The sequence below is a fragment of the Phragmites australis genome, chromosome 9 (genome assembly GCF_958298935.1).
Source record: "Phragmites australis chromosome 9, lpPhrAust1.1, whole genome shotgun sequence".
In the NCBI taxonomy this organism is placed as follows: Eukaryota; Viridiplantae; Streptophyta; class Magnoliopsida; order Poales; family Poaceae; genus Phragmites; species Phragmites australis.
In genome coordinates, this window is record NC_084929.1 from 34,022,461 (window position 1) to 34,035,151 (window position 12,691).

Below are 12,691 nucleotides of genomic sequence, written 5' to 3' on the forward strand. Positions count from 1 at the left end.
GACAGTGTCGATGGCGATTGGGCACGGTGGCGCAACCACCGGGGCAGCCATGGGAGCTCGCTGGAGTTGGACTTTGATGGTCGGATGGCGATAGTGAATGGCGGAGCAAGGTCATCGGGCGATGGCGAACCTATTGGGCGTACACGTCAGCATCAAGGCGGCTTGGAGTGGCTCGGCGATGGCCCGGGGCAACGCAGACTCACCGGAGAGAGGCGGAGACGATGTGAAACGGCTTGAAACCCAACTACGAGTGATGTAAAATCATCCTGGGGTGATGGCGACTCCGTTTGGGGGACGTGTTGTCATCGGAGAGCAACAAGGCGGCCTGACGACAACAAGGGGACGTGTCGGTGGCTGGAGCTCGACAGAGTTCCTAGGCAACGTTGGAGCTCGGGATTTCGAGGGGAAAACTTAACGAGGGCTCTGGGTTGCAAATGAGGGGGTCTGGGGTCCTTTTATAGCTCAGAGGTGTAGAATCGAGGTCGGTTTGGGTCCGGCGGCTGATGAGAAATCTGCGGGTGATTTTGGGTTTCCGTTCTCCATTTTTGTCAAATGATTGGTTCCTTTCCTTCCTCTAGCTTCTGGCTTTCCATCCAAGCAACGCGGGGTGCTCCTTTCCTTTTCCTCAGCACAAATTTGGGCTCTACCAATGGCCGACGGCGAAGAAGATGGGCTGTGGAGGTGTTGTACTTGGTGTCAGATCGGTGGGGGCCCGAAGAGGGGAACAAGAGGGCTAGAAAGCTAGAGAAGACGCTGAGGATGCTCACCATGCTCTCTGGGGGCTCTAGGGTAGTCAAAGTTGAGCTGGCGACGGTGAGATGGAGCTCAGGTGGCGATGACAATGATGGAGTTGGATGCTATGTGCATTCTAAGGGTCTTGAGCTTCTATGAGGGGCTTGAGATTAAGAGGAGAGCTTGTTGATGCCACTGGAGTGGAAGAAGGGAAGCGAATTACAACGGTCTCCTCGACCTCTCTATGGATCCGGTCCTCGTGAGCCTCCCTCAAGTCGTTTGACCTTGAGGCATGTGGGGGGGGGGGGGCGACCTTGAGGTTGGCGCGGGACTGGGCCTTCATGGAGGGTTCGCAGTTGCACAAGCCCGTCCCGGAGGACTGGAACGACTTCGTGTACATCATTGACGGTGAGGGCGTGTTCGACCGGGAGAAGGTCGCCCCTGTCACCATGCACCACTGTCTAGTCCTCAGCCCCAGTGACAGGCTCAGCATGTGGAACAATGCTGGCGAGCCACTACGGTTAGCGCTGGTGGGCGGGCAGTTGAAGGCGACGATGGTGGCGGATGGGCACGAGAGTGTGAGTAGAGTGCGACGAGGTGGTTGGAGAGGAGCGTGTGGCTGGTGAGCGTCATCTTGATGAGGACCACGTGTGCGGTGCGGTCGAGGCAGAGCAAGTCGCCTGCGGAGATGGCCCGCTCCACGAGGGGTAGCACCTTCGGTGTGGTGATTTCAGCCATGCCGGTGGGCAGAGCTGCGGAATGCACCTGGAAGCATGACGATAGGTGGAAGGTGATTAGTGTGTTGTCTACGTAGACGTCATGTTAGCAAAACTAAAACACTTGGATGCCACGTCAGCGCCACATAGGACAAACCGGGTTTAAAACCATACGGAGAGGAAAAACAATTGGTTTCAATTGTTACGGGATCTTCGATACCTAATTTTACAGTGGGGGAATCAGATTCGGACAATAGTTTAAGAAGGCAAAATGAACTTTTTCCTTTCCAAAATGATATGACCAACATGGGCCAGTCCAATAGACTGGGATTTGGCCCACTCCAAGCCCAAATAAACAAATATGCTTAACTCTATTCTGCTCCACCAGACAACAAAGTAGTACTTGTTCTCTCGAAAAAAGAAGAAAAAAGACCATAGAGTACTAGTCTGCTGTATGCAACTAGCCAACTACGCAGCATAGTACCATCATACCTTGCAGTGCTGGCTCCAGTTTTTTCTTTGGTGTGGGCATCGCTGGCTGCAGTGCGTGCACCTATTCCTAAACCCTCTCTCTCTGCACTTGAAGCTTTACCCTAAGCACATGCGAAGGTCTTAGGCGCGAACCAAATAGATCCGGAGTGTGGGAATGTGATCTTTAGAAAAGAAGAGTTGGTGGTAACAGATGGAAGGTAAATCAACTGAGATGGGTACCTGCTACTTACCTACCAAGAGTGCCACCAGCAAACACATCCTGCCAGTGGTGCCAGTAGTCGTCTACCCACGAAACCACGACCATCGCCGCAAGAAGCAGGGGCAGGATGACGATGCAGAGCTTGGCGATATGGCCACCTCGATCGAACGCCTTGATCTTGCCCGCCAGATACCATGACAGGAAGCCTAGCCCAGCAAAAGACCCTGGAGTGGAACAAAAGTTGTAAACGCGAAGCATTTTGCATACTGGAAAAGGAATTATTTTTTAGAACGTGAACTGGAAAAAGGATTTAGCGAGATAATTTAAGATACTATATGTTCACCGCTTGCATGCAGCAAATGGTTTTCAGAGTTGCAGGTAGTCACGTACATGAAGAATGGCCACTTGGGGGGCTCTTTGTACCCTTCTTTGATGACACGCGGGTCTCCATGGCATATGACTCCTCTGGTGATGCTGTCGTACTTCTAAAATGGAGCGAGTGAACCATTCAATTTCACCGTGGTGACAAGAAGAAGCAAGCAAGCAAGCTCGGTAGGAGCTTCTTATCGGAGTTTCTGACGGATCTAATCATGGAGGTTCAGAACGGAACTCACCGGCACTCCGTCAGGAAAGCAACGCCAGAAGAAATTTGGCCGCGGCCGGCCAAGGCCATCCTTGGTCGCGTCCGTCAGGACGCCAGTTACGAGCACGGAGGACAGAAGGCCAGCTCAGCCACAGCCCATGTTAGAACCAAACAACACACCAGGACACACCTGCAGCAGAACAAGATCAGTGCCAGCCTAAGAACTTGCCAGAATGACGGAGAAATTAAGTAGAGAAGTATCTTTATTTGTATATAATAAAGTATTGATAAAGTGCCAGCCTAAGAACTTGCCTCGAATGACTGAGAAATCAAGTGAAGAAGTATTTTGTTTGTATATAATAGGTATTGATAATAGTTGGTGTGTCTTGAACTTGATTAGTATGTATTTGTAGATGTTTGTTCTTGTTCATATCTAATTTAAGTTGGCGGTGTTTAGAATTGGCGAATTCTTCTCTTTTCGTAGAAAAATCACACACACCGGAAGTTCCTACGCGAACAGTGTATACTCATCGGACTATTTCGCATAGAGAACAAATTTTTAGGAGAAATTTGAGATCAATGCACCGGAAGGTTCGGTGAATATGGTGGCTACACCAGAGAGTATCACCGGAGCATTTTCAGTACTGAAGCATAGATGAAAGAAAACACCGGATGGTCCAGTGATAGACTTTGAGAGCGTCGGAGTATTTTATGCACAGAGGAGATTTTTGACATCAAGTTTGATTATATACACTGGATAGTCCGGTGCTGAGATTGTGAACACCGGAGAATGCACCGGACTTTTTGTTGCAGAGATGTTGCTGAATAGTGGTTTGATGGATTGGCATGTACCGAATTATCCGGTGATGGACATGAAATTACCGGAAGCTTTTACCGGACCTTTTCTTGCAGAGAGCAAAGTATTCCTAGAATAGATAGTGTTACACTCACCGGATGGCCCAGTGTTCAGGAGCAGAATACACCAGAATATTCGGTGTTCACGTTTTCTACAGGATGTGCTCTGAGTTGAAGTTTTTGATTATGTGCTAATCTGAAGATGTTTTGGAGTGTGAAGAAATGTGTTTGCTTATTTCAAGATGTGTAGGTGACAGATGCAACTTGACGGTCAACATCGAGTGATCGAGGCTAAGTGGGTGCTCGTTGTCGGGCGATCAAGGAGGGCCGGGCGGAGTCAATGGTGACACTAGCTGTACACATGAAAGTCAGGCAAATCATGAAAAAGAGGATGAAGATGACGTGTTGATAAAGTCAAGTGAAGGGGATGCCGGTGCAAGTGACAAAGCGGCCCGAGAGTTCGGGAGCGGGAGTGACTTACAAACGGTCAAGATCATAAGACAGAGGACACGCGTCATCATCGGAGTGCTTGCTTCAGGTGGAAGTAAGTGGCAGCTAGTCACGCTTTGATAAGCGTGCTAGAGTTTCGCGGTTTGGTCTCAAAACCACGGGAGCACTGGAAGAGTTTTGAGAGGTAAATCTTTGTAATCCGTCTAAAATAGGGTTGATCTCTTTGAGTAATGAAGTTTATTTTGTTTCATATGTTTGAATTCTCCTCCTTCTAGTTTTCCTCTTTTGATTCCCTTGCCTTGTGTGCAAGTTTTTCCATTCCGATTTTGATTTTCGTTTTTGTTTTTGGTTAAAATTTTAGCACCTTGTGAAATTATTCTTCTTGTTGCTAGAGGCATAAAATTCGCATACACACACTTATGTGATAGGGTATTGAATTCTCTTGCTTTTAGACAATCAATTTGGAGAGTTTTGTTGCTCGGTGTTCATCTTTTCTTGTTTCTTTGCTAGTTGTGATCTTTCAAGTGCTAAGACACATTAATTGATATTAAATGAAACCTATAGTTTATATACCATCCGTATAGTTGTGTTGCCTTGATTTCCCCTTACTAAAACTTCTCTCGATTTTTGCTTCCGCTTGAGTTTTGAGGTGCGTTGGGTGATTCAAATAGGAGAAGGCCATCGATTTCGTAAGAAATCTGTTGAGACGCCTATTCACCCCCTCTAGTCGCCAATCTCATTCCTACAATTGGTATCAGAGTCGGTTTGATCACTTGTTGATATTAACCAGCTTTGTGATCCGTACACGACATGAAGTGAAGTGAAAAGATTCTGCTGTTTGATGGTCGTGATTTTTTGTACTGATAAGGTGCGCATGGAAGTTTATCTTCTAAGCCAAGGAAGTACAATATGGGAAGTAGTTAATTCCAACTACGAGATCCCTACTTCTCGCATGATTTAGGTTCAAATCGAACATTATGAGTCCAATAATAACGCCAGAAATATTTTGTTCACTAGCTTAAGTCGGAATGAGTTTGATAGGGTACAACACCTCCGTACTGTCCGGGAGATCTAGAATACTGTCGGAGGGTGAACTCCTATCGTAGGGATCCCGAGAGACCCCTTTTTAAAGATTCGGCCGGGGGGATGATCCTGGATGAGTTCGTCGGAGAAATAAATGCAACGGCCGGTGGTGGGGGATGATCGACCTAGTGCAGGGAAAGTAAATGCACCAGAGTTTAGACAGGTTCGGGCCGCACGGGGGCGTAATACCCTACTCCTGTGTGGATGCAATATCCTTCCCTGAAGGGGATCCCTCAGGGATATGTCTGGTTACAAGAATATATTGTCTAACTAAGGGCCTGAGGCTCCCTTGTTCTAGCTCTGCTCAGGCTTGCTTGCAGTGTTCTTCATCTAAGTGTGGCACGGTCGATTGCTTCGAGTCAATCCGGTGTCTTCGTCTATCTCTTTTCTTCCTGCACGCCCATCCTTTTATGCACTCGCCGGCCAAGACATACCCCAAACGGGAAAGAAGGGGCACATGTTCCAAGACGCCACGACTGAGAAAGGCATCATCATTTCCTCTGGGCGAAGTGACAGGGGCGGTGGAAAAATGCGGCGCGCGTCCGATGACCCGTCACTGTGGACGCCCTGGCGCCGGGCGCCGTTGAGAGGGCCCACCGAGCAGCCACAGAGGCACCCGGCGCGCCCACCCTGTCTTGTTCCTCTGCCAGGGCAGGGTGGCAGGCGGAACACCTTGATCCTGGCAACGTTATCCCGAGATACACCGGATGATACGGGACGGGACCCGTGCAATTAATGGCCCCACGCCCCTCTGCCAAAGCATGGCAGGGACTGACACTGCGGCGGGAGCAGTTAGGGATGTCAGGATGTCAGGCCGCGCATGCCCATTAAATGTGGCCTTGGACCTCTGGCTGGTTGACACCTCGTCGGCGGGCCCCTCGGGGGCCCTTCTGGGTCGTCGGGGCATCGGGTGCTCTCGCACGAACCTTCGGGGAACCGAGTGCTCGGGGGCTGCCACGTGCAACCCCGAGCACCCTCTCCCGAGCTCCTTTGCACGAACCTTCGGGGAACCGAGTGCTCAGGGGCTGCCACGTGCAGCCCCGAGCACTCTCTCCCGAGCACTTTGGCACGATCCTTCGGGGAACCGAGTGCTCGGGGGCTGCCACGTGCAGTCCCGAGCACTCTCTCCCGAGCACTTTTGTACTGACCCTCGGGGAACCGGGCGCTCGGAGCCTGCCGCACGCAGCCCCCAGGGCGCTCTCTCCCGGTACTTAGCTCTTCTGACCATCGGGGGACTAGGGTACTCGGGGGCGAGCGGGCACCTCCCCGAACACTTTCTTCCCGGTACTTGGACTCTGCGGGTCATCGAGGAACTGGGGTGCTCGGGGACCAGAGGCTGTGGCCCCGAGCACCTTCTCCCGGAACTTAGATTTTCCTCATCCCGCAGGAGGGACCTCGCAGGATGGTGACACGTGGCGGACGGCTGGCCTGGCCTCGGGACTCAGGGACCCCCGATTCCTGATACACCGACAGTAGCCCCCGGGCCCATTGGTAGGTGATGGCACGGAGACTGCGGATGGGCCCTTCGTCGCGGACGAGGCCGAGGCTGGCGTGGACGCCACATGGCAGGCTTTCAAGAGGTGGCTTTTTAGACCCGGGCCTCAGGTATGGCCCAGCGGGGAGACAAGTAGACGCGTGTCCACACAACTCCCGAAGGGCATGGCAACGGTACGGGCGGCACGCGCGGCTGCCGCGCAGATCGAGGAAAATACGCCTGGCAGCCGCTGACGCCGCACGATCGGCGGGAGATTCGCCTTGCAGTTGCGCTGACCGAGGAGGCCGTCCCGCCGAGCGAACCATTGGCCGGCAACGTTTGAACTCTGAGATATAAAAGGGGGAGGGGATCGATCTGTCCCCCTCTTTACGCCTTCTTGCAATCTTGCTCTTGACTCCTTCGTGCTCCGAAGCCCTTAGAGACCTTTCAGGTGATCGGAGCGCTCCTCCTCCTTTCTCTCCACCACCAGAACACCTCCGCTCCCGTCGAGATGCCGAGAGTCGGAGGAGGCCGTCGCGACAGGACTCTGGACAGCGTTCTGCCGGAGTCTCGTCTGAAGAATGAAGAAGCGGCGGCCAAAATTAGGAAGCTGCTGGTGCCCGAGGGGCAGGAGGGAGCCGTGGTGGTGACGCCGGCGAACTTCCCGCCGGCGACGACCGTTCCCGGGCGAATTGTTTTGTTCACTTTTTCGTGGCGGCGGGGTTGGTGCCGCTGTTTTCAACCTTCTTCCTCCAAGTTCTTGATACCTACGGCATCCAGCTGGTGCACTTGAGCCCCAACTCCGTCGTGGTGCTGGCGGTCTTCGCGCACCTCTGCGAGATGTTCGTGGGGGTGGTGCCTTCGGCGATGCTTCTCTGACATTTCTTCGTCTTGCGGCCGGTCGGGAAGAAGAGGGGGTACTCCACGGCGGACGTCGTGGGGTGCTGCAACCTTCGGCTTCGAGACGGCTTGGGGGAGCAGTACATCCCCCAGGTTCTGCGCAGCAAGTGGGAGGAATGGCGACGGGACTGGTTCTTCGTCGACGTCGACCCCCATGATCGTCTCGCTCTACCGGAAGCGGCGGCGGAGCCCCGGAGGTCGACGTGGGAGGTGCCGCCGCCGGAGGACGCGAGGATGGAGCCGGTGTTCGAGCGCATCAGATTCCTGCGCGACTCCGGGCTGACCTCAGTCATGGTGGTGGCGGACTTCTTGCGCCGTCGCCTGGCGCCCCTGGGGGAGCGGGCCCGGCCGTGCTGGTTCTACACAGGGCTTGAGGATATCACTCGGACCCAAATCGGCGCAAGCTGGGATCTGGGCCCAGCGGAGCTGAGAGGCATGACCCGAGTGATAACCGGAGTGGAAGACATGAGCCGGGCGGAGCTCCCGTGGCCGGAGATGGCGCTCTGCGCCAACCCCGAGCGCGTGGCGATCATGGCGCAGCTGCCGGAGTTCGATGCCCAGGGGCTCGTGGACCGGCCGAGGAGCCGGAGCCCCGAGGCCCCCGAGCTCCCTGGGTTGGACGAGCTGGCCAGTGAGGAGGCCACGAACAGCCCGGCGCGGGCTGGTGGCAGGGGCTGCTGCGGGCAGCAGCCGCCGCACTAGAGAAGAGGGCACCGCCGACATCGTAGTGGCGGCGGCGCCGGGGGATCGGGGGAAGCGCCCCCGAGTCTACATCCCAGTGCCGGATTCCCCGCCATCGCCGTCGGCAGCGGCGGCGTTCCCGGTCTTGGAACCGTGTCTTGTGAGGATGGGGCCTGACCCGGCGCCTGAGAGCCGTGCGGCGGCCCCGCCGAGCCCCCGGCGGAAGAGGAGACGGGAGGATTCCGGGCCGGCACCGCCGGACCCGGACTTCAGGCTCCCGGCGGCCAAATGGCAGTACCGGGGGACGACGACCGAGTAAGTTTCGTTCTTCGCTCTTTCTTGGGCGCTCTTTGCCCGAACTAGGTTTTGATTTTAATCTTCGTCTATCTCCTACAGGCCGCCAAAGGTGCCGCCGCGATTGAAGGAGTGCCGGCACCGGGGCCAGAGCCAAGCCCGCCGGCCGTGCCGAGGCAGGCGGACGCAGCGACGGTGGGGGCGCCAGCGGACGCGACGGCCAAGGGGAGGACGGCGGAAGCGGCGGCCGAGGGGAGAACGGAGCGGTCGCCCGAACCTTCGGCGCCGGTGGAACCTACCCCGGCATGCAGAGCCCGGGGCGGATGGTGGCGGAAGCAGCGGCCGTGCCGGGGCCAGCGGATGCGGCGGTCGAGGCGGGAATGCGGCCGTCGCCGAGTCTTCGGCGCCGGTGGAACCTACCCTGGGCATGCAGAGCCCGGGGCGGATGGTCGTGTGGCGTCCCTTGGGGACCTCGAACCCCCCGGAGGCAGATCGCGGGGAGGCCGGCGCAACACCGGCACCCGACCGGCCTGCCGACCCCTTCCTGGCTGCGATCGAGGGCGTCCAGGTGGCGGTCGGGCGGCTGGGTGCGGCAGTGAACGCGAAGGAGGAGCAGCTCGAAGCAGAGCGCGCCTGGCTGATTTTGGAGAGGGCGCAGCTTGCGAGCGCCCAGGAAGAGGCCCGCGCGGCGGCTACGCGGGAGCAGAAACTCCTGGAAGATACCCGCGCGGAGGTCGCGCGGGAACAGGAGATTTTGAAGGCCGCCCGCGCCGAAGCCGCGCGGGAGCGAGAAGACACCGCCCGCCTGGTTGAGGCGTCGCGGCAGCAGGCTGCCAAGGCCCTTGCCAGGGCGGGGCAGGCGCAGAAGAGGGAGGAAGCGGTCGCGGTCCGCGAGAAGGCGGCGGAGGAGCTCCGGGCTGAGCTGACCCGCCGAGAGGGCGAGGCCGAACAGACGCGCGCCGGCCTCCAGCGTTGGGAAGAAGACCTCCGGAAGATTGAAGAAGACATCCACCGGTGGGAGGAGGACATCTCCCTCCGGGAGGTGGACAATGAGATCACGGCGGCGGATCTGGGCGCCCAGGAGGACTCGCTGGCCCACCAGGAGGACGTGCTGAGCCGCCGGGAGGGGGAGTTGACCCGTCGAGAGGGGGAGGCTGCCGCGGCGGTAGCGGCCGTCGCCACCAGGGAGGAGGAGAACGCAAAACACGATGCGGAGCTAACCGCCCGTGAGCACGCCTTGTCCGAACTGGTGGCGCAGACAAAGCAAGCCGCCGGCTCCGCAACCGACGGCGGTTCTTCTGGCCCGGCCGGGGGCCAGGGACTCGAGGCGCAGCTGCGGGCCGCGAAGGAGAAGCTCGAGACTGCCTTCGTCTCGCGGGTCAACCTGCAGCAAATGTTGGAGGACATACTCCGGCGGATGCGGCGGGCCGTGGAGAGGGCCGGTCTCGGGTGACTCGTCGCGGACGAGAAGAGTGATAGCCCCGCACGACAAGTCCTAGGGCTTCAACAGGTCTGCGAGCGCCTCGAGGCGCTGCCCTGGGCCGTCCAGGAACTCGCCGCCCGGGAAGGACGCGGCTTGGCCCACGCGGTGGCCGAGCACGTCCTGGCCTGCTACCGGAGCAGAGACCCGAACTTCCCGCTGTAGCCGGCGCGGGAAGGAGTGGTTGAAGCCGAGGGAGAGGCTGCCCGGGAAGCGGTTCGGAGCACCGCTGCCGAGGTGGCGGCCGGCTTCAGGCGGGAAGCGCCGCCGCCGCCAGCCCCCGGGGATGACCCAGACGACTCTGATGCCGATTCTGCCGCCGATTAGGCTTTTTGTAGTAGTTTCCTTTTCTTTTGTTGTTGTCTTGGATGGATGTAAATATGGGAGCGATCCCTCAGAAATGCTTGTATTTTCCTTGTGAATATAAAGGCAGCTTTGCTTTGGGCTCGCAACTCCAGTGTTCTTGAGTACTTAGTGTTCCTTCCGATGTTTTTCCTTGAAGCCCCGGGGAGTACTCAGTCGGACCGTTCCCGACCTTTCCGTCCCCGAGAACGAAGTCATCCCGATCGTCGTTCTTGGCGCGTCCAGCCCCCGAGCCCTCGCGAGTCCGCATCGTCTAAGTCAAAAGACAAAGACACGAACTTCCTTGCTCGGGAGATGGATCGATCCAGCACGGAACACGCCATGACCGGTGAATACTTTTTCACCTCGCGACCACTCAGTCAGTAGACCGGAGACGTGCGCGGGCGAAAATGTGACCAAGAGTCCCCATGGTTCGGTGGTGCCCGGGCTTAAGACGGACCGGACCGAGCACTGACAGCCCGCCCTTGAGGCCTAGGCTCCGGACTACTCGAGCAGCTCGAGCGATAGGATTACCCAGAGCACCCCGGAACTCGGTAGTGCCCAGGAGCCTGCCACAACATCGAACACCACAGCCTACCATGTCGGACGTAAGTCAGCGGTAACTGCTCGCGTGCATACCGATTGGGATTCTTTTATCAGCGGGGAAAATGAGGGAGCGAACTTTTTCTCGCACAATCGAGCATCTCACCAGACAGGTTAAACATACGGAATCCAGAAAAAAGAAATTGACATACGACTGAATATTGAGATATTGAATTTACAAGTTTTACAAGTTTGGGTGACTTACCCAATGGGTGGTAGCCCCCGGTCAACTTGGGCGGGGGGAAGCCTCCGGCTTGGTTGACCTGAGGCGCGAGCATGGCCGTCTACGGGTAGAACCTGCGCGGGTGCTCGATGTTCCACGGGTTCGGGAGCGGCTGCCCATCTTCTGCCGCCAACCTGAAAGAACCTTCTCGCGGGACCCCGATCACGGTGAAGGGACCTTCCCACATGGGGGAAAGCTTATTCTTTCCTTCGCGCGACTGGACGCGTCGGAGAACTAGGTCTCCCACCTCGAGAGACCGGGCCCGGAATGGCGCAGATGGTATCGCCGCAGACTCTGCTGGTACCGAGCCGCCCGGACGGCGGCACGCCGCCGGTGCTCTTCCAGGTAGTCAACGTCGTCGCGCCTTTGCTGCTCCTGCCCACCCTCAAAATATGCATGCACCCGAGGGGAGCCTAGAGTGAGCTCGGAGGGGAGGACCGCCTCAGCGCCGTAGACGAGGAAGAATGGAGTCTCCCCGGTGGCGCGGCTTGGCGTGGTCCGATTAGCCCATAGCACGGCGGGCAGCTCGTCCACCCATCTCTTCCCGTGCTTGGCGAGCACGTTATAGGTCCGGGTTTTGAAGCCCTTCAGTATCTCCGCGTTGGCGCGCTCGACTTGCCCGTTACTAAGAGGATGAGCGACGGAGGCGAAGCAGAGCTTGATGCCGAGGTCTTCGCAGTAGTCCCCGAACAGGGCACTCGTGAACTGGGTGTCATTGTCGGTGATGATCCGGTTCGGGACGCCAAAGCGACTGGTGATGCCGCGGATAAACTGGAGCGCCGTGTTTTTGGTCACCTTGAGGACTGGGACCGCCTTCGGCCACTTGGTGAACTTGTCGATGGCGACGTAGAGGTACTCATAGCCCCCGACTGCTCGGGGGAACAGACCCAGAATGTCCAACCCCCAGACCGCGAAAGGCCATGACAGGGGGATGATGTGAAGAGCCTGAGCTGGCTGGTGAATCTGCTTTGCGTGGAACTGGCACGCCCTGCAGCGCCGAACCAGCTCGGAAGCATCCTGGAGAGCTGTAGGCCAGTAGAAACCTTGCCGGAAGGCCTTCCCGACTAGCGTGCGGAACGATGAATGGCCACCGCACTCGCCCTCGTGGATCTCAGCGAGAAGCTCGCCGCCTTCTGCCCGGGAGATGCATTTCAGGAGGACACCTCCTGCGCTACGCCGGTAGAGATCCCCATATACTATGGCATAGCGTCTTGACTGCCGAGCAACTCTTTCGGCAGACGCCTCATCCCCGGGAAGAGACTTTTCTTTCAAGTACCCTCGGATGTCGGACATCCACGAGGCATCTTGAGAACATTCAGCGAGTGCAGCGCACTCGCCGGACGGCGGCACCCTGACGGGGCTTCCCACTGAGGGCACCGCCGGGGTCTCCTGAATTGAGCTCGAGGTTTCCCCTTCGTCCTGTTCGGCAGGTAGGACGGAAGGCCGTGCGAGTCTTTCTTCAAAGACTCCGGCAGAGACGCGCGCACGGGAGGAGGCCAGGCGGGAGAGCTCGTCGGCCAAAGTGTTGTCGCAGCAAGGGATGTGCCGCAAATCCAGGCCATCGAAACGCCTCTCCAGCTTCCT

At 57.3% G+C, this 12,691-nt stretch overlaps 1 pseudogene; it reads right to left on the reverse strand.

Annotated features, from left to right (window-relative positions):
• Nucleotides 1-1,687: 1,687 nt before the first annotated feature.
• On the reverse strand, nt 1,688-8,281 carry LOC133928183 (lipid phosphate phosphatase 2-like; annotated as a pseudogene).
• Nucleotides 8,282-12,691: the final 4,410 nt, after the last annotated feature.